General features: G+C 36.3%; 1 pseudogene; it reads left to right on the top strand.

Annotated features, from left to right (window-relative positions):
* The first annotated feature begins 19442 nt into the window (after positions 1-19442).
* LOC129040822 (lupus La protein-like) lies at positions 19443-20678 on the top strand (annotated as a pseudogene).
* The last annotated feature ends 2746 nt before the right edge of the window (positions 20679-23424 follow it).

The following is a 23424-nucleotide window of genomic DNA, read 5'->3' as shown; positions in this document are numbered from 1 at the left end:
TACTCTAGGCCCACCTGGCCCCATAGGAAACCAAGGGGATCCAATCAATACCTTAGGCCATTCTCCACACATGAATGCTTCATGATATAATTGCAGACCAGGCTGAAAGTGGAAAACTTGTATTGGGTTCTTTGTTTTTCAGATTTTTCTTCTTTGCAGTCAGGAAGACTGATCCTGTCTACAAAGGTCACAGACTTATCATCAACCTAGGAGTAATCTCCCCCATTTGTGTAGTTGGACTAGATTATTAGACTCAGAGAAGAGAAAGGACACAAGAAGGATATTACCTCACAAATCTGGATGTCAATGATAAGAACTTGAGAGAAATCAATCAGACCCAGTGTATATTCACACTTCATGGTTTTCCAGTGGAGTCAATGTGTTTCATTTCAATCCAAGCAACCTTAGATAGGAGGGATTCTCCTCTAATTGTGACCCGGTGAACCAGAGTCAATGTGTTTCATTTCAATCCAAGCAACCTTAGATAGGAGGGATTCTCCTCTAATTGTGACCCGGTGAACCAGAAACCTTCAATCATGTGGACCTTCTACCTTCAGCACAAGAACACAGACACCAAGATTTTCCTGGGAATGGTCTGCAATTCATCATGTTGTCTTCAGAAGTGTGTTTGCGTCTAAAGAGAAAGTGAATCTTTCTTTCAATTAATTCAGCACCTCTCATATTTTTCAATATAATCGCATTGACCTAGCTTTTTTTCCTGCTATCACAAAAAGTACCACAGACTAGATAATTTATCAAAAACCAAAATTTATACTTTCACAGGTCTGGATACTGAGAAGTCCAAAATCAAGGCACTGGTACCTGATGTCTGGTGAGGGCCTTCTCGCTGTGTTCATTTTTGTTAATCATACAAAAGAGTATGTACTTGTTATAAATATTTTGGTAAACATTAAAGTAAGGAGACAAAATTAACATGGCTTTAAACCATATTAATATTTCACCACCATTAAAATGATTGAAATGATTTTCAATTATTTTCCGATTTAATTAAGCTTACATAAAAGCATTAAAGTGTTATGTATAGAATTATTCGGATAGAAATGCCATTATTTATTTAACATTCTCCTATTAATGAATGTTTAATTCTTTTCAACTTTTTACTATTACAAATGTAAGAATGTTAGATATATTTGTACATAAAACTGTGTACATCTCTGATATGACCATTGTTATATTTCTAAAAGTGGATTTAGTAGATTAAATTTATTAATATTTTCAAAGTTTACATGATGGCAGATAGCTTTTTAAAGTAAATACCAAATTGTACTTTCGTTACAAAGATAAGAAGCATCAGTCAGTACACATCCTCAAGTAGCACTGAGCATTATACATTTCCAATAATTTGATGGTTAATGAATAGTTACTAGAAAGGATGATTTAATATTTCCAGAATGCAGGACTCTCCTCTGAAACCCTTAGGTACATTCAAAGAACTTAAAGAATAGAGAATAGATATACTTTTAGGCATGTTACATAGTATTAAGATATGCACTTATTTAATATTTATTTTCTTTGGATACCTATCTAGAATTATTGGGTCCAAGGTATGCCGTTATTTTTTAAAACACATGCTTAGAATAATTATAGATCTACAGATACATTGTAAAGTTAAGACAAACTGTACACCCCACACCCAGTTTCCTCTATCATTAGTGTCTTACATTAGTATGGTGCATATGCCCCAATTTATAAACCAATATTGACACATTATTATATAAACAATAGTAGATATATTATTCATATTTTCTTTGTTATAATCTATAATATCCTTTGTCTGTTAGAAGATTCTATCTGGGTTACCACTTTATGTTTACATTACATTTTTTCTTCATGTCTCCTTAAGCTTCTCTTAGCTGTGATAGTTTCTCAGCTTTTTTCTCCCTTGTTTTGTTTTTATTTTTGTTTTGAAGACTCTAACAGTTTTGAAGTGTACTGGTCAGGTATTTTGTAGAATATCTCTCAGTTGGGATTTATTTGATGGTTTTCTCATGATTAGATTGGAATCAGGGGTTTGGGAGAAAAAGATTCCATAGGCACAGCTTGGGCGACAGAGCGAGACTCCATCTCAAAAAAAAAAAAAAAAATCCATAGGCAAAGAGAAACAGATGCTTTATTGTACTTAAGTAAAGTCCTGGAATTTGTGATATTTTTGGCATTAGGATATTAAATTTTGTGCATATATATATAAGGTATCATAGAAAGAAGAAAGAACACATGTTATCAGTTTCAATCAACTTTGAATCAAGTTTGGGATCTTATACTTTATAAGCTGGGTAATTTTGGACATGTTATTAATAGTTCACAACCTGTTCTTCTGGATTTTTGAAATAAGACTCATAGTCCAATGATTATCTAGCTAGAGAGACTTTCAAGATTCCTAATTTATTGCCACATTCACTTTGTGACATCCAAATTGTTTTAAACCCATTGACACTGGTTGTACCTGATTGGACCAGGAATCCTCGACTGATTCACGTGAAGAGACCTGGCACCACAATTCTGCCCCATGGCATGTATTAGTCAGCTCAGGCTGCTATAGCAATATGCCATCACCTGGGTGGCTTAGGCAACAAAAATATATGTTCTCCCAGTTCTGGAGCCTAGAAGTTCAAGATGAAGGTGCTGACATGGTTGGGTTCTTTGGAAGGCTCTCTCTCTGGCTTCCAGAAGGCCACTTTCTTCTACGTCCTTGTATGGCAGAGATTCATTCTCTCTCTCTCTCTCTCTCTCCCTCCCTCTCTCTCTCTTCCTCTTCTTATAAGGCCTGTTCTATCAGCTTAGGGTCCCACCCTTATTTCACTCACCTAAGCTTAATTACCTGCTAAAGACTCTACTTCAGGTATAGTAACATTGGGGGTTAGGGCTTCAACTTATGAATTTTGGAGGAACACAGTTCAGTTCGTAGCAGATAGTTCCAAGACAGATTCTGATTGTCTAAACCCATTATGTCCTCACCTTTGAATTATTTGAATTCAAAAAATGAAAAATCAGCTGATTGAGGGATGAGTTTCAGCCAGGTCACTACTATTGCACTGAGAGCTACAGCGTTATACTCAAGAAGGAACAACATGAGGCAGTTTTACGCAGTGGTTAAGGCCACTTAACCTGGAATCAAAACGACTTCTTTTGAAAATTGGCTCTGCCACTTACCAACTAGGTAATTCTGGGCAAGTTACTTAACTTGTCTTTGCCTCTGTCTCTATTTCTGTAAAATGGGGATAATAATAGTATTGCCTCATAATGTTATTGTGTGGATGAAATAGACAACACATGTGCAGCTTTAGCAAACCTGGCATGTAAAATGTGCTCAATAAAGAGTTGAGGCTTTTGTTATTGTTAGTATTGTTATTCCTCATGTGGTCTATCAATGGAATCTCATTAACTGAGCAAATTCATTTAGTGCAGCCAGAAATGAATTACACATTACTCTGTGAAATGGTCACGGACTAAAAAACTGCCTATGGCCTTTGTATACCACCCTTTCTCTTGTCTTTTGTTTTTTGTTTTTCTGGTTAACTCTTCTTCACCCACTACGAGTTATCTAATATATCACATCTAGCGAACTTACCTGTCCTCAATGGCTTCCATGGCTTCCTAATTTCAGTATTAAGAACTGAGGCTCTTGACATTGTTTGTGTTAGTTTTAATGTGACTTTAAGCATGTTACACAAAGTATCCAAGCACCATTTTCTCCTTCAGAAAATAGGAATATGTAATTGTCTGTCACTGAGACAGTATAAAATTTAAATAAATAATGTACATACAATAATAAGCATGATGCCTAGTGAGTACTCAATAATTAACAGAGATTCTTAGATTAGATACTAATCTTGCTGTGTCATTATTACCTGCACAATGATTGAAATATTCTATTCATTTGTAGGTGACATAGTAAATATGTGAATTAGAATATAAGATCTAAGATGGCAAACTACATCATCTTAGCCAAAGATCTCTAAATCTTAACTTCCCCAGTTGAGCTAGAAGCATTTTGCTCTATAGGTTCTGCCTAGCTTTTGCTCTAGGCTTGTCAGTTTTTTTCTGTAAATGGTCACACAGTAAACATTTTTGGTGTTACTAGCCAGTCTTTTGCAGAGAATATTTCTCTCTGCAATGTGAAGCCAAAGCAGCTATAGGCAATCTGTGACCAAATGGGTACAGCTGTGTTCCAATACAACCTTATTTACATACATAGAACACTGTTGTATTTGGCATGCCAGCCATAGTTTGCTGACAGATTCCTTGCAGATTACACTGTAATTATCTATGACTGTTTTCCCTCATTTTCAACTATATGAACTTATTTTTCACTATATTGAAACTCCTGCCACGTCTCTATTTTAGAACTTCTGTGTGTTCTAATCTGTACAATAATAAACCAGAGTAATATAATATTCCAATTATAACTGAATTAAAAATGAGTTTTTGTTAGAACTAGAGATATCTTCTTAGTGATTTTGAAGATTTTTTAATATGAAAAAATTCCAAGAAAAGTGGGTCTACTCGTTTTGTTGAAGATGGAATGAGAGTCCTGGAGCCCCACCCCCAGATTCTGGGACAGCTGCCAACTGGCAATCATACCCAGTAAGTAGGGCTGACTTAGCCAAAGAAGGTATTTCCTGGCAAAAAAAAAAAAAAAAACAGGCAATTAGGTGAAACTAATAGAGCTTAGAATCTCTGAAGAATCTGATGGTGCATTGCCCTTGCCTACACTTCTCTGGCCTGGCAGTCCTCATAATTTATTTCCTCTATGTAGTTGTGTCATTTTGTCAGTAAAGCTTTCAGCACTTGGCACCATTAAAACCAAAATGTTAAATTTATTTTATACCAGATATTATGTTAATTTTATACATAAAACTCTACTTTGCAAACTGAGATTCAATAGTAACATCCTATTCAAAAAAACATGCTTTGGCTGGGCGCGGTGCCTCACGCCTATAATCCCAACATTTTTGGAAGCCCAGGCAGATGCATCACCTGAGGCCAGGAGTTCAAGACCAGCCTGGCCAACATGACAAAACTCTGTCTCTACTAAAAATAAAAAAAAAGTTTAAAAAAAAGAAAAAAAGAAATACAAAAATTAGTGGGGCAAGGTGGCTCCCGCCTGTAGTCCCAGCTACTCGGGAAATGGGCAGGAGAATCACTTCAACCTGGGAGGTGGAGAGTGCAGTGAACAGAGATCATGCCACTGCACCCCAGCACTCCATCTCAAACAAAACCAAACAAATAAACAAAGAAAAAAAAAAACATGTTTTTTTCTTACTTGCAGGTTTTATTTCTATAATTGAAAAAATAAAACTCAAGGGGGAAGGCATAAATACCAGTTAATACTGATCTTATATTCTACAATTAATTGTATGAAGCATATTAACTCACACAACTTAATACTATGCTCATTATACTACTATTAGTTAATGTTATATATTCTAGTGAATACATTATTTTTATATATTCTACATTTTAAGTTTAGTGGAAATCAGAAAACCTGATGCATTGTTTTATGCTGGTATTTTGTCTTTTTCTCCACAAGCGCCCATGTGATTTTATTAAATTCTTCTTCCTTTTTTTTTTTTTATTTTTGAGATGGAGTCCCTGTCTGTCACCCAGGCTGGATGGAGTACAGTGGCGCAATCTCGACTCACTGCAACCTCCTCCTTCCGGGTTCAAGCAATTCTCCTGCCTCAGCCTCCCAAGTAACTGGGACTACAGGCATGTGCTACCATGCCCAGCTAATTTTTGTATTTTTAGTAGAGACAGGGTTTCACCATGTTGGCCAGGCTGGTCTCGAACTCCTGACCCCAAGTGATCCGCCTGCCTTGGCCTCCCAAAGTGCTGGGATTACAGGCGTGAGCTATCGCTGCCTGCCTAAATTTTCTTAAGGATCTTGAGACATAGGAACAAATAATTTAAAATTTCTGCTCAGTGCCCTTAAGATCTCTTGTTTTACCCTTATAAACCATTTTCTGGTAGATTTCTTGCTCATTTGACTCCTAATTAATACGCTGTTAACTTCTCTTCTCTGTCCATTGCTCTTTTTTCACTTTGTCTACATCTTTTCTTGCATGATCCATTCTCTCCCATGGCCTATCTATTATTCTTATGCACCAAATCATAAATGTGTATCCCCAGTCCTGATCTTCTAACTGAGCCTAAGATCCATATAACCAACCTCTGACCCCAGCATGTCCAGGACTTCATATATACCACCCACAGCACACACAGTTTTCCGTGATTTGAGCTTTGTAAATTCTCAGACTCTACTCCTCACACTTCCTGTTTCACACTTACATATCATTAAAACTGAACTCCACTCCTGCCTCATTATACATTTGTGTTAACTACAGGGTATTAAAATTATATCCAACTTTATCTTACCTACTAAGCTATGAACTCATTGAGTTCAATACTTCATTAACTCCAAAGCTTTATTTATTTATGAAGATCCAATACCTAACTTGGTGTTTAATAATGATAATGAATATTGTTTGAGTTGAACCGAACTAAAATACATCAAACTCTAGCCTCCTCTGATATCCACAGTTACCTAGCTCACTGGTGGATGTTAGGGTGTGTTGGTGCAAATTGTAATACTTTATTCTTATCCATAGGTGGCAGCAGGCCCCTAAAATTAGGGGGAAAATGGGGCTGTGCATAGATAGGAGGATATCTGTATCTATCCAAAAATACTAAGCAAGGGGAAGAAAATACAATCTATTAACTTGGGAGCTCCTTAAGTGAGTGTTTCTGTCTTAATTACTCAATATCCCTAGGGTACCTACAAGACCTCATTGTCTCACTCCTTCCAGCCTTTTCTAAGTGCCATTGTGTTGGTCTCTACATCTGTTTGCTGGTAGCTGAGAACAACAATGAAGTTGATTAAATTTGGTTTTGGTAACATATTTTTCTCTGGACAAACCTCTCTCTTGGCTGTTCCTGAAGTACCTATCACCCATTCTATATGGCTTTTCCTGAATTATTTTTCATTTAATTTCTAATACATGTTAACTATTTTTTACATATTATTACATAGGATGTATTATCTATATATGTCCTATGAAGTATTTGTACCATAATACAGAATACTCTTTAAAAAAATAATGACAAAAGTTACCAAATTCTTTCCATTCTTCTATTTGCTAGGTAACCAATCCTTACCACATGGCATGCATCCTTCTCCATATTTATACACACTCATAAAAAGTGCACACACACACACACACAGGAATTTTAGGTGGTTTTGGTCCATTTTTTTAAAATGAGCTAGTGTTGTCTTAATTTGTGTAAAATAGTTTTCTACCTTAAAACAGATACTATACATTCCTCCGGGTTCATATGTGTACATCTAACTTATTTTTAATAGATACAAAGTATTCCACAATGTGGACACGCCGCAATCTAACCAACATTTTATTCTTTATAGATAAACAAGTTAATATCAGTTTCTGAGAGCCCCCTCCCTCAGAGTTTCATCACACAGATATTTTACAATTTATCTGGAGAAATTGTCTTTAAGAAAAAAAAGAAATGGTCTTTTTCTCTCTGTGGAAATCATATATAAACAGAGACTCCAAAGCATTTTTTACTTTTAATTGTGTTGATATTGCCAAATAAGTTTCTGGAATGCAATAATAATTAATATTCCCATGAACATGATAAGGAGTAAACCCACAGCTAACATCATACTCAATGGGGAAATACTGAAAGCTTTCTCCATAACCCATTTATACCTGAGGTTGCAACTTTTTGAATTTTTGCAATCAGACCTTGACAACAACCTTGAGCAGTTGGATATAAATTATTCCCATATGCTTAGCGTTCCAATAATGGGACACTAGGCATAAATGGTTTTAAGCTCAAGAACAAAACAAGAATGTCTGCTCTCACCACTGCTATTAATTATTGTACTAGTAGTTCTAGCCAGTACAATTAGATAACAAAAGGCATCCAAATTGGAAAAGATTAAGTAAAACTATCTCTATTTATATATAACATGATCCTGCATATAGAAAATCCCAAAAAAAAATCACAAGAAAGCTATTAGAGCTAAGAAATGTGGTTAGCAATGTTGAACAATATCAATACACAAAAATAAATTGTGTTCCTATAATTTTTGCAGTGAACAATGCAAAAAGGAAATTAATAAAGCAATTCATTTACAATAGCATTTAAAGAATAATATACATATCTAGGAAATAAATTTAACCAAAATGTGCAAAACTTGTACTTGAAAACTATAAAGCATTGTTGAAACAAATTTTGAAAAAACTGAATAAATGGAGCAACAACTCATGCTCATAGGTAAGAAGACTTAATACTGTTAAAACATTAACTCTATCCAAAGTGATCTACAGGTTCAATGCAATCTCTATCCAAATTTCCACAGCTTTTTAGCAGAAGTGGAAAAGATGCTCCTCAAATTCATATGAATTCCAAGAGGCTTTGAACAACGAAAACATTTGTTAAAAACAAAACCATAGTTGACTCACACTACCTGCTTGTTATGGACTGCAGGTTTGTGTCCCCCTAAAACATTTTTTGTTGAAACCTAATCCTCAATGGTACGAAATTAAGAAGTGGGGCCTTTGGGAGGTAATTAGATTTAGATGAGATCTGCCTTTAAAAAGAGAAAGATGGCCAGGCACAGTGGCTCATGCCTGTAATCCCAGCACTTTTGAAGGCCAAGGCGGGCAGATCACCAGGTCAGGAGTTCGAGATCAGCACGGCCAATGTGGTGAAACCCCGTCTCTAGTAAAAACACAAAAATTAGCCAGGCGTGGTGGCACATGCCTGTAGTTCCAGCTACTCAGGAGGCTGAGGCAGAAGAATCGCTTGAACCTGGGAGGAGGTGTTTGCAGTGAGCCGAGATCATGCCACTGCACTCCAGCCTGGGTGACAGAGCGAGACTCTGTCTTAAAAAGAAAAAAAAAAAAGAGAGAGAGAGAAAGAGACTAGAGTTCACTTTCTGTCCACCACATGAAAATACTGCAAGAGGATAACTATCTGTAGGCCAGGAAGGGGTCCCTCGTCAGTACTCAGCCATTCTGGCACTTTAATTTTGGACTTCTCAGCGTCCAGAAGTCTGAGAAATAAATTTCTATTGTTAAAGTCACTCAGTCTATGGTATTTTTGTCATAGCAGCCTGAATGACTAAACACTGCCCAAACCGATTAAAATGCTGGTTTTATTACAAAACTAAATAATCAAAACTGTGTGGCACTGGCATAAGGATAGACACATAAATAAATGAAATAGAATTCAGAATCCAAAAATAAACTCATACATCTATGGTCAATTGATTTTTAACAAAGACCACACATCTACAACCATCTGATCTTCGACAAACCTAAAAAAACAAGCAATAGGGAAAGGATCTCCTATTCGATAAACGCTGGGATAAGTGCTGGGAAAACTGACTAGCCATATGCAGAAAACTGAAAATGGATGCCTTTATTACACCTTATACAAAAATTAACTCAAGATGGATTAAAGACTTAAATGTAAAACCCAAAACCATAAAAACCCTAGAAGAAAAGCTAGGCAATACCACTCAGGACATAGGCATGGGCAAAGACTTCATGATCAAAATGCCAAAAGCAATTGCTACAGAAGTCAAAATTGACAGATGGGATCTAATTAAACTGAAGAGCTTCTGCACAGCAAAAGCAACTATTATCAGAGTGAACAGGCAACCTCCAGAATGGGAGAAAATTTTTTGCAATCTACCCATCTGACAAAGGTCTATTATCCATGACTTACTATAAAGACACATGCACATATATGTTTATTGCAGCACTGTTTACAATAGCAAAGTCATAGAACCAACCCAAATGCCCATCAATGACAGACTGGATAAAGAAAATGTTGTACATATACACCATGGAAGACTATGCAGCCATAAAAAGGAATGAGTTCATGTCCTTTGCAGGGACATGGATGAAACTGAAAGCCATCATCCTCAGCAAACTAACACAGGACAGAAAACCAAACACTGCATGTTTTCACTCATAAGTACGAGTTGAACAATGAGAACATATGGACACAGGGAGGGGAACAATACACACCAGGGTCTGTTGGGGGCTGGGAGACAAGAGCAGAAAACTTAGAGGGCAGGTCAACAGGTGCAGCAACCACCATGGCACACGTATACCTATGTAACAAAGCTGCAAATTCTGGACATGTATCTCAGAACTTAAAGTAAAATAAATAAATAAACAAAGACACCAAGTCTAGTCAATAGGAGAAGAATAGTCATTTCAAGAAATGGTGCTGGGCAATTGAATTTCTACATGCCAAGGAATAAAGTTGAACCCCTTTCCCCATATTGTGTGCAAAAATTAACTAAAAGGTGGGCTAATTACCTAAATATAAGAGTTAAAGCTATAAAACTCATAGAATAAAATTTGGATTTGGCAATGAGTTCTTAGATATGACACCAAAAAACACAAGTAACAACAACAACAGAAAAGACAGGATGGACTTCATCAGTATTAAAAACTTTGTGACTCAATGAATATTATCAAGAAAGTGAAAAGACAATCTACAGAATGGGAAAATATATTTGGAAATTATATATATGATGAGCTTAATATCCAAAATATACAAAGAACTTCTACAACTCAACAACAAAAAACCTAATTACAAAATGGGAAAGAGCTGAAATAAACATTGTTGCAAAGAAGATATACAGATGGCCAATAAGCACATAAAAAGATCCTCAACATTGTTAGGATGTTTTTAGGAAAGATCCTATTAGGAAAACACCAATCAAAAGTGTAATTATATATAGCTATAGACATAATAGCAACCATAGCTATATCACTTTTATTTATCATCTACCTTTCTGTCACTATGAAATTGCTTATACCTCATATTCTGTATAAATGAAGAGCTTCAATTGCTTTTTATGGCTGAATAATATTCCATTAATGTATACATATTGCATTTTTAATTTAATTTTTTATTTCAAATAGCTTTTGGGGTCAAGTGGTTTTGGGTTACATGGATGAATTACAGGGTGGGAAATTCTGAGGCTGAGATTATAATGCATCCATCACCCATCACATTGTAGCCAATATGTAGTTTTTTATCCCTCACCAACTCTCCTCCATCCCCCTTCTGAGTCTCCAAAGTCCATTATATCACCCTGTATGCCTTTGCATATTCATAGCTCAGCTGTCACTTATAAGTGAGAACATACTGTGTTTGGTTTTCCATTCCTGAGTTACTTCACTTTAAATAATGGCCTATAGCTCCATCTAAGCTGCTTCAAGAGACATTATTTCATTGCTTTTTATGGCTGAGTAGTATGCCATGGTGTATATATATCACATTTTCTTTATCCACTCATTGGTCAATGGGCATTTAGGTTGGTTCCATATCTTTGCAGTTATGAATTAAGCTGCAATAAACATACATGTGCTTGTGTCTTTTTCATCTCATGACTTCCTTTCTTTTGGGTAAATACCCAATAGTGGGAATGCCAGATTGAATGGCAGGTTGACTTTTAGTTCTTTAAGTAATCGCCATACTGTTTTCCATAGAGGCTGTACTAATTTACATTCCCACCAGCGGTGTATAAGTGTCACCCTTTCACTGTATCCACACCAACATCTATTGTTTTTTGACTTTTTAATAGCAACCATTCTTGAAGGAGTAAGATGGTACCTCATTGTGGTTTAATTTGCATTTCCCTGATCATTAGTGACATTGAGCGTTTTTTCATGTTTGCCATTTGTATATCTTCTTTTGAAAATGTCTATTGATATCATTTGCCCACTTTTTAATGAGACTATTTGTTTTTTTCATGATTTGTTTGACTTTCTTATAGATTCTGGACACTAGTCGCTTGTCAGATGCATAATTTGCAAATGATTTCCTCCCATTCGGTGGCTTGCCTGTTTACTCTGATGATTTTTGTTTGTTTGTTTTTTGTTTTGTCTTTTTGCTGTGCAGAAGCTTTTTAATTAATCAGGTCTCGTTTATTTATTTTATTTTAGTTGCATTTGCTTTTGAGATTTTAGTCATGAATTCTTTGCCCAGGCCAATGTCCAGAAGGTTATCTTCTAGAATTTTTGTGGTTTCAGGTCTTAGACGGTAGGTCTTTGATCCATCTTGTGTTGATTTTTGAATAAAGTGAGAGACAGGGATCCAATTTTATTCTTCTACATGTAGCCAGTTTTTCCAGCACCATTTATTAAACAGGTTGTCTGTTCCTCAACTTATGTTTTTTTATGCTTTGTCAAAGATCAGTTGGTTGTAAGTATTTGGCTTTACTTCTGGGTTCTGTATTCTGTTTCATTGGTCTGTGTGCCTGCTTTTATATGAGTACCATGCTGTTTTGGTAGTAGCCTGCAATATTAAGGTAGGAGGCAAGACTTGACTCTGGAGGGAGGGCTCAGATACCAGACCAAAATGGAGGACTAGATAAAACAAGGCTGGGGCAGAAGCAGCTTTTCATAGCACAGGCCCATCAGTGTGCCGTGTCAGTTTACCATTGCCACATCAACACCTGGAAGTTACTGCCCCTTTCCACAGCAAAAACCCAACAACCCAGAAGTTTCCATCTTTTTCCTAGAAATTTCTGTATAAACCATCCTTTAATTTTCATATAAGTAAAACTGGGTATAAATATGAGTGCAGAGCTGCCTCTGAGCTGCTATTCTGAGCATACTGTCTATGAGGCGGCCCTGCTCCTCAAGGAGCAGTACCTCTACTGCTGCTGTACACTACCGCTTCAATAAAAGTTCAACACCACTGGCTCACCCTTGAATTCTTCCCTTGGAGAAGCCAAGAACCCTCCCAGGCTAATCCCCAGTTCTGGGGGTTGCCTGTCCTGCATCAGTATAATTTGAAGTCCAGTAATGTGAAGCCTCAAGATTTGTCCTTTTTGTTTAGGATTGCTTTGGCTATTTTAAGTTTTTCTTGGTGCCATTTGAATTTTATGATTGTTTTCTCAAATTCTATGAAAAATAATGTTAGCATTTTGATGGGAATTCCATTGAATCTGTAGATTGCTTTGGAAAGCGTGGTCATTTTCACAATATTGAGTCTTTCAATCCATGAACTTGGGGTGTGTTTTCATTTGTTTGTGTCATCTATGATTTCTTTCAGTAGTGTTTCGTAGTTTCCCTTTGTAGAAACCTTTCACTTCCTTGGATATGCATATTCCTAGGTATTTTATTTTCTTTTTGCAGCTGTCGTAAAAGGTTGAGTTCTTGATTTGATTCTCAGCTTGGGCATTGTTAGTATTCTTAATGGAATAATATTTCATTAATGTATACATATTACATTTTGTTTATTCATTCATCTGTTGATGGAAACTTGGAATGTTTTCATCTTTTGACTAATTTGAATAATGCTATAATCAACACTGGCATACAAGAATGTATATCTATATATTCATCTACCTATCTATCTAATTTGGATTCAATGAGAAAATAAGGTATGTGTGGCATGAACAGCCCCTCTCCCTAATCTTATAGTCATTTTGCTAGAGGCAACTCATTTTTTATGATCCAAGCTTTCTTTTGAGCTTGGCTGGTGATAATAATGTTATAGATCCCTCCTTGACCATGTCTTTGACTACCTCAGGGCACTTTGCTTTAGCTCACAGCTCACTTAGAAAGCTAAATTTGTGAGTTGCATTATCTAATAAATGTTGTGTTCAACATAGCTGTCCTCCTCAGTTCCATATCAGTCTTTTCCCCAAGCTCCCAAGTCTATTCCCACCACCAGAAGCAAAAAGCTAGTCTTCATCGAGGCACGTTCCACAAAATTGTTATACCAAAAGTCGGTATATCAACATCTCAGTTGTTTAACAGTTTGCCAAATTGTTATTGTCAAAGCTACTTGTTAGAAATTCAAGGAATTAAATTTTTGAGTAATCAGGCCACAAGTACCCATACTGTTACTTTTGATTTATTTTCTTTATACGTGCAGTCTATAAAAAACCTTGGTGCCTATTTTTTTTCCTAAGCTTCCCACAAAATCACAAAGCATAAAGAAATTCTCATAATAAGTAGTCTATACAACCTAGAGAGTAAAGCAGCCAGGTAGAAGAAAAAAGGAGTCGACTAAAGGTGAAGTTCAAGGATAATGATGGAGTTTGAGAATTACAGTAATAAGATGTTAATGAGCATGTGTCTTCTCTAAAGGAAGAGAGAAACATTTTATGCTGTTAAAAACCAAATAAAATCTTGTTTATATCTGCCAGTGTCTATAGTAATAATGGCTATATTTCATTCATTATATTATGTCAAAGTATCTATTTTAATTTAATTTAATTCAGTCAGTAAACATTTACTGAGACTATGGTATCCTAGGATCTTATGAATTTGAGAAATTTATGGTCTATAAAATTATGTCATAAGTTTCTTCCAGCTCCTTTTATACTGTAAAATGAGGTTCAGTAATAACATAGTATCAACATTAAGAGCAACAGCCATAGCAACAACAAAACAATTCTCAGGAAGGCTCTTCCTTAGACTATTTGGAAAAACAAATTAGAAAATTTTTTTATTTTATTAAATCAGCATTAGGTTCTTGTTTCTAATATATGCCTCAACATTGCCAAACATTTTACTAAGAAATAAATACCTAATGCAGCGATATTACCTTTCATGGGTTTACATATATAATTTGAATAGTCATAATTTTATTTCATTATTTAATGGCATTACTGTATTAGTATTGTTTATGTCATAAAATCAAAATGTTATTCCTAAAAAATACAATAAATTCCAAGAATTTTAAACTATAATGAATAAGAAGAAAATAGGTTTGTGTTTGTGTGTTTACACTTGTATGTGTGCCAATGTCAGTTTACAGCTGTAAATACTTTTTAAAAAGACAAAGCATGTAACTTATAGACCTGACATCTGATTCTCATGTGACTCACTCTGATTTATTGTGTGCCATATGGCTTATTTCACCATATTTTTAATTCTGGCATGCTATGAAACGCCTTTATTAATTATATTATAGAAAAACAGTCCCTCATTCATGTGAAAATAGAAAATATTTTGTTTCACCTACAGGCCCCACAAAAAGACTAATATTTCAACGAATAATTTTAATCTCTTCCTATCCTTTAGGTAGAAATAATAAACTTAGTCTATCCTTGGGCTTCTAAATTTTTTCCTCTTTTTAGTTAATAACTATATATTTAGAGAACATGAGGGAAACATTTTAAAATGACAACTCATTAAAGTTTAATATATCAAGAATAATATGATTTATTTTTGCCTGTCTTTATTTTCTTATTTTGTTTTGATAATAATGTCAATACATGCTTTGAAATAAGTGTTTTGGGAAGTCTGATATAAAATTCTAAAAAGCTGAAAAATATGACCAATAGTCACAGTAGCCAGAGACAACTACTCTTAACATTTTCTGTTTTTATTCACCCACTTTTTAATATTTTTGTTTGTTACATCATACTTGATCCCTCAGCATAAAAAAAAATTTGTAAACAGTGATGTTTTTGGATTTGGAGGTTGTTTGTTTGTTTGTTTGTTTGTTTGAACGTGGTAGATTCAGAGTAAGCAGACTTCTTACTGGGTGGCTGGCTCATCCAGAGCAAGCATCCCAAGAGAATGATGTGGAAGCTGAATGGCCTTTTCTGAAATCACATAGTATTTCTTTTACTGTGTTCTACTGGTGGAACTGGTTCATAAACTTGGCCAGATTCAGAGGCGGGTACAAAGACTTCCTCCTCTCAATAGAAACAGAGTCGAAGAACTTTGGTCTATGTTTTAGAACCACTATAATATGGTAAGACAAAATAAAACCCAAAGTCATAAATGACACTAATTTAATAGAAAAAAATCTATAAACGTTTCCACAGTGAAAATGTCTGTGCTGTTTCTTACCCTGTTCCTCTAAAAGAGCTCATATGATATCTTTCTTACATTTAAGTACGTGAGAATATTCATAAACTTCTCCAATAAAATTAAGTTCCACAATAGGAAATAGATTTTAGAGGTATTTTAGGAGTAAAATAGGAAAGAGAATTTAGAGGTATTTTAGGGGTAAAAATTTGGAATCTTGTCCCTCATAATTACTATGAATAACAGCCAAAATTACTAATAACTTGCTTTGTGTCACACAATGTGCAAATATATTTATTAGCATTATCTCATGTAATTTTCATAAGATATTTTAAAACACTTATAGTGAAAGTTATACTGTGGAATATTCTGCAATAAAGTAAATTGGATCTAATGTGTATTAATTTGTAGAAAAGTCCATCATATACCAAGTGAAAAAGGAAGTTTCACAGTGCATTATACAAATATTTATTTGTTTGCCACTGTAAATTAAAATATTCACATCTGTCATTCTAAAGATGGTATTCGCTTAGAAAAATGTCTATAGGAATACTTATCAAATTGCTATAGTTGGTATCTTAAGGAGTTGGAAATGGAGTAGGAAAGGGCATTTTAATGTTTGCATAGACTTCAAATTGTTAGAATGCATATAAGTGTTTATATATTGCTTCTGAAGTAATAAAACAAATTAATGTAAAATTTTTTTTGAAGGAAAAGAATTGGGCCAAAAGAAAACTGAGAGAAGGAAACATAAAACAAAGCCAGGAGTCTAATCAGGAAGATGGCCAAGTTTTCCAAACCAATGTAAGAAGTGCTGTGGGAATCCGAAGTGTCTGTTAACAGATGACTGGACAAAGAAAATGTGGTAAACATATATATGGAATGCTGTTCAGCCACACAAAAGAATGCAATTATGTCTTCTGCAGCAACATGATGGAACTGGAAGCCATTATCTGAAATGAAACAACTCAGAAGCAGAAAAACAAATTCCACATGTTCGCCCTTATAAGTGGGGACTAGAGTGTACACGTGGGCACAGAGTGTGGAATAATAGTCGCTGGAGGCTCAGAAAGATGGGTTGGTCAGGAAGATGAGGGGTGAGAAATTACTTAATGGCTACAGTGTTCACTAATTGGGTGATGGTTACCTAAAAGCCCAGACTTCACTAACATATAATATATCCATATTACAGAACTGCACTTGTATCCCTTAAATTTATACAAAGAAAATAATAAAATGTTTTACTTGTCATTATTAAGGTTAAGAAGAGCTATTTCATGTTTGTAATTTAATGGTTATGGTTTGGTACTTAGTTTGAAGGCTGTTAGAGCTTGATTATAATTTGTTAAAAATGGCTTAAAATATTACTACAAGCAGAAAACCCTACTCAGCCATTGGCAAGTGTATTTGGCAGTAAAATTTCTGACTATTTTCAAAGAAGAAAATTATTTATCGGAATCATTTTGGGCTTAAAATTTTTGACTTAGATTTTGGTCTAGACATGTTTAAGGACAATGCATGCTAATTCAGCTAACAGAAATAAATTTTAGTATAGCGTATATTGTTTACTATATATGCACCCAAAATGTCAATAGATTTGACTTTTAAACATCTGTTGATAAGGTGAAAAACAGCTCATAAGAAACAGTTATTCAAATTCTAAGATACACATTCAGTTAAATAACATCTTTGTTATATGTATTAAATGCACTGTATGTCATTCTCTCTCTTTTGTTTTTAATGATAGCCACTAAGGGTCATATGACAAATATATAAGGTCACTTCATATAAGGTCACTCAACCTTTTTTATTTTGGTATTTGAAAAAACTGCCTTTTGGCGAAAATACTAGCAGATCTAGCACCCTGAAATACAGGCAGTTCTTTGTGTTTATTCTGGGAAGGACCCCTGCGGAAGGGCCTGTTAGTAGCAGTTACTACTTCCTCATTGTTTCTGGGGAATCATACTGCAGTGAAATGTTCCAAAGCAGATGTTTCAGACCAAGAGACAAATGTCAAATCAAATGCAAGAACAGCCCATATGCTAACAATAATCCTTTTTTCCCAGGAGATGTCCTTAGAGATGCCTCCAGCCTAGACTGGAGGAAAAGTAGTTTAGCAGCGGCAGAACTGGACTTGAAACAGTAGGTAATGTAGGCTGGACTGGGCGTGCTCCATTAATCATTGTGCATGTGTATGTGTGTGTATTTGAGTACACATAAGCCAGGCTTAGTCAAACGTATCGCCATATACTTTGACAGTCTTTTCTGGGTCACAGAGCAGATTCTTCCCTGTGGTGGTGGTAGAGGTACCCACCTGAAGAAAAGGCATGTGTTTTTACTGTTAAGAAAACCAATAAGGGCTGGGCGTGGTGGCTCATGCTTGTAATCTCACCCCTTTGGGAGGCCGAGGCAGGCGGATTACTTGAGTTTGAGACCAGCCTGGCCAACATGGCGAAGCCCCGTCTCTACTAAAAATATGAAAATTAGCTGGGTGTGGTGGTACACACCTATAATCCCAGCTACTTGGGAGGCTGAGACAGGAGAATCGCTTGAACCTGAGAGGCGGAGGTTGCAGTGAGCCGAGATGGCACCACTGCACTCCAGCCTGGGCGACAAAGTGAGACTCCAACTCAAAAAAAAAGAGAAAGAAACCCATTAAGAATTTAAATGTGAGATGGGAAATGAGCAAGGTTTTGACCTTGAGAGATAAGCGTTCGCTTTATCCTTGGAGAATAGGAGGGAATTGCGCCTAGACTCTGAGGTGAGAAAATGCCTGGAGCATTCCAGTGGTGGATGAAGTGGCTTCTGTCTCAGAGAATGATGAATAGCTAGGCAGACAGCCTGCCTCTGAAGACTGAGGCAGGTGGAATTCACCCTGTAAGTTGTGTTTCTGTTTTAATCTAACACTGCAACAAATTCTAGATGTTAAAAGTCACAGCCCCTTCTCAGCTGTTCTGTGAAAAATATAAGCACACGGAGTCCTCCCTATATCAAGGCCTATGAGGCCATCAGCAGTGGTGTCTCTAGAAGAATAGCTGTGGGCATTGTTCCGGGCAACAGCCTGGAACACTGAAAAAGCTAGGAGGATGCTCAGGGCTGATTCCTAGTGGGGTTTAGAGCTGCAGTAATTACAATATAAATAAGCATTACTTTATCCTGTATCAGGGACCACAGTGGCCATATATAAATAAGGGTTCAAATATTCCAATAATGCATTTTCATACCATTTGTTAAATATTCTCACCAAAGAGAAGCTACAAAAGGACCCGCTTTGCTGGCGCGCGACGGCGTGTTTCTGTTCCTTACTGCCTCTCGCGGCGTCTGTTCGCCCCTCGCCTTCCTCAGGTTCAGGCCGAGCGCCGCGTGGGCCGCAGCCGGAGGTTGCTTGGCGGAGCGGGAGCAGGCGGTGGCCAGGCTGCCCCCACGAGAAATGTGGCAGCCTGGGGTTCCCCGCACGTGGCTGGTGCCCAGGCAGTTCAGCGGTCGCTTTGAGACGGGACTGTGGCTGCCCCCAACCTCATTGCGTCCTTTCGGTTTTTTACCTCCACCGTGTTGTAGTCTCACCGAAGGCTTGTGTCCATCTCTATAGCCACAATGGCTGAAAATGGTGATAATGAAAAGATGGCTGCCCTGGAGGCCAAAATCTGTCATCAAATTGAGTATTATCTTGGAGACCTCAGGTTGCCATGGGACAAGTTTTTAAAGGAAAAGATAAAACTGGATGAAGGCTGGGTACCTTTGGAGATAATGATAAAATTCAACAGGTTGAACCGTCTAACAGCAGACTTTAACGTAATTGTGGAAGCATTGAGCAAATCCAAGGCAGAAGTCATGGAAATCAGTGAAGATAAAACTAAAATCAGAAGGTCTCCAAGCACACCCCTACCTGAAGTGACTGATGAGTATTAAAATGATGTAAAAAACAGATCTGTTTATATTAAAGGCTTCCCTACTGATGCAACTCTTGTTGCATGAAAGAATGGTTAGAAGATAAAGGTCAAGTACTAAATATTCAGATGAGAAGAACATTGCATAAAGCATTTAAGGGATCAATTTTTGTTGTGTTTGGTAGCACTGAATCTGCTAAGAAGTTTGTAGAGACCCCTGGCCAGAAGTACAAAGACACAGACCTGCTAATACTTTTCAAGAACGACTGCTTTGCCAAAAAAAAAAAAAAAAAGAAAGAAAAAAATGAAGAAAGAAAACAAAATAAAGTGGAAGCTAAATTAAGAGCTAAACAAGAGCAAGAAGCAAAGCAAAAGAAGAAGATGCTGAAATGAAATCTCTAGAAGAAAAGATTGGATGCTTGCTGAAATTTTTGGATGATTTAGGTGATAAGACTTGTAGAGAAGATTTACACATCCTTTTCTCAAATCATGGTGAAATAAAATGGATAGACTTCATCAGAGGAGCAAAAGAGGGGATAATTCTATTTAAAGAAAAAGCCAAGGAAACATTGGGTAAAGCCAAAGATGCAAGTAATGGTAACCTACAATTAAGGAACAAAGAAGTGACTTGGGAAGTACTAGAAGGAGAGATGGAAAAAGAAGCACTGAAAAAAATAATAGAAGACCAACAAGAATCCCTAAACAAATGGAAGTCAAAAGGTTGCAGATTTAAAGGAAAAAGAAAGGGTAATAAAGCTGCCCAGCCTGGGTCTGGTAAAGGAAAAGTACAATTTCAGGGCAAGAAAACAAAGTTTGCTAGTGAAGATGCACATGATGAAAATGGTTCAACTGGACCTATGAAAAAAGAGGAAGAGAAGAAACAGACAAAGAAGAACCTGCATCCAAACAACCGAAAACAGAAAATGGTGCTGGAGACCAGTAATTTAGTAAACCAATTTTTTATTTATTTTAAGTAGGTTTCAAGCTACTTTTGTTTGTGGGGGCTTTTAAAAGGAAAACCGAATTAGGTCCACTTCAATGTCCACCTGTGAGAAAGGAAAAGTTTTTTTGTTGTTTAACTTGTCTTTTTTTTGTTATCTAAATGAGAATTTTTTTGAATGTATAGTTCTGTGTTATTTCACATGAATCAAATATCAGAAGGAAGATTCTTCCACTAAATTGCCTTTGTAATATGAGAATGTATTAGTACAAGCTAATAAAATATATACTACATGAAAAGAAAAAAACAATTCTCACCAAAAATAGAAACCTATCGAGGGAAGTTATTTGAATTAGTGTCCTCATTTTACAGATGAAAAAATGACTTGGAAAATGGAAATTACTTGTCAAACATGTACCACAAGTAAACAACATAAAGAGCTTGAAAAGCCCAAATTGCCGGCCATAAAGTCCATGTCCATGCTACAATAAAACAGCTATCTTTGTATTTTCCATGTCTCTGTATGCTTCCTTGCAGTCTTATTAAAATATTCCATGTTTTGTTAATTTTCTTCACTCCTTTATTCTCCACACTGTTACCTTGCATATCCAGGATGTCAGCTACCCTGCTGTCCTGCATCCAGGCACTTACTGGAACCAGGCCTCAGTTCTTGTTCTAACCTCTCTCCCAAAAGGAATCCAAAGGAATCAGGACTGCACATCAAGCCAAAGACTTTTCTTAACATTCTCACACAGGAGCAAAAAGAGGGGGCCTATATTGTATATTTCATAAGAAGAAATTAATACATTCTTTTTTTTTTTTTTTTTTGAGATAGTCTCACTTGGCCATCCAGGCTGGAGCTCAGTGGCATGATTACGGCCCACTGCAGCCTCAACCTCTGGGCTCGAGGGATCTTCCTGCTTCAGCCTCCCAAGTAGCTGGGACTACAGGCACCCCCATGCCCAGCTAATTTTTGTATTTTTTGTAGAGATGGGGTCTTGCCATACTGCCCAGGCTGCTCTGGAATTCCTGGACTCAGGTGATCCACGACTTCAGCCTCCCAAAGTGCTGAGATTTCAAGTGTGAGCCACTGCACCCAGCCCCAGAAATTCTTATTAGTTACTTTGGTTCCTCCCTCCACCTTCCAACTCCTTCCATTTTCTCTCAAAGTTTCAGCCCTGCTCATTCTTCCTCTTTCTAGAGTTCCCTTTTGGAAAGCAATTTTCTCTTTCTAAAAGCTCTCTTCCTAAAAGCTTTAAAGTGAAGCAAGATAGGCCTGTGGAGGCTCAGTTTGAACTCCAGCACTGCCTTACTAAATCATCTCCTCCAGAAGAACAGAGAAGTTCTCTCTTCAAGGGGTCTCTCACCAACAGTTTTGAGAGCGAAATTTTCTTCCTAGACGTGAATGGGAATTATCTCTCTGTGAAAAAATACCAGTATGCTTGTAGAGAGAAAACAAGGAAAAGAGATGGAGTCAGGAGGTTCTTCTTTTGTGTCTGGAAGGTTGGTTGTGTTTTGTGGAGACTTGGAACAAGGTGAGGTTGGCAGCCCTCTCCAGAGACAAGCCTTTATCCCCAATCATCCCTCGCTGGTTTCTCCAGAGGCCCATGTGCACAAGGAGGGGCCACAGAAGGAAGTGGGGAGGGGAGGATTCCAGAGATAATCAATCAAATGTCTCTCCACAGATTACTCCTACAGGATGGGAGATGCAAGATATTAATAGCTTGCAAGGAATAGGTTGTGCTTCCCTCAGAAAAAGATGCTCTATAGGCTTGAATATTTAGCATCTATCATGATTTTTGTTCACCTTCTTATTTTTTCACGCATTTAAAAGCTAAAATTGTAATTAATTATGTAGGTAATTCTAGGGCCTCTCAGTAAAAAGGCAATAATATAAACTTAAAATCTGTTTGAACTGTGCTAATGGGAATCACTCTCACCTTGTCCATGTTTGAGTCAAGTTCTTTAAAATAATAACTTTAATTTTTTTAAATAAAAGCAATATTTTTCAATGTAGAAAAATAAAGAATGCCAAAAGAATATATATTTTTAAAACTACTAATAATCTTACAATAAAGATGACTGATTGAAACAATTTTGATGCACTTCTGTAGGGGAGATGTAGATACTTAAATAAAGAGAAAGAAACCTATTCCCCTGCAGGCTGACCTTGGTGACAGTGTCAAGAATCAAGTTAGAAAGCCATAAGAAAAAAGGTCATTGGACAGCTTCTTCTTCCTTCCTCTCTGAACATTCACTGGCTAGCATTCTTCTTTGCAAAGTTCTCAAGTAAGAAGCAAAGCCAGGTTTTAGGAGGTCTGAAGCTTTGATTATCTGGACCCTCCTTATAAAAAAGAATGCAAAATTATTCATACAAAATCAGATACAATAGTGAATATTATTTAGAAAGAGAAAAATCACAACATATTGCATAATTTTAAAAGCTGACAAATATCATCTATGATACAGAATACAAACAAAATGTATATTTTTATTAATACTTCCTCACACACTTCTATAATACTTTTTCCTATTTTTTTGGCTATATACTTTTTGAGTATCTCCTCACATGACCAAAGTGTAATAACATTTTCTATAAAGAGAATAGGAAGATAAAATTCAGGCTTCTGGCATAGTTGATAGAAAATTTTTATTAATAGTAATTAAATTAGAAAAATTTATTTAAGTTTCATAGCTCATCACTAGTGCTATTGTGTAAATTTTTAAGGTTACTGTTTTCTTCTTTTAT

The sequence above is a fragment of the Pongo pygmaeus genome, chromosome 6 (genome assembly GCF_028885625.2).
Source record: "Pongo pygmaeus isolate AG05252 chromosome 6, NHGRI_mPonPyg2-v2.0_pri, whole genome shotgun sequence".
NCBI classification, from domain to species: domain Eukaryota; kingdom Metazoa; phylum Chordata; class Mammalia; order Primates; family Hominidae; genus Pongo; species Pongo pygmaeus.
The sequence above is the reverse complement of the archived record's forward strand: the minus strand, read 5'-3'. Positions and strand labels throughout refer to the sequence as shown.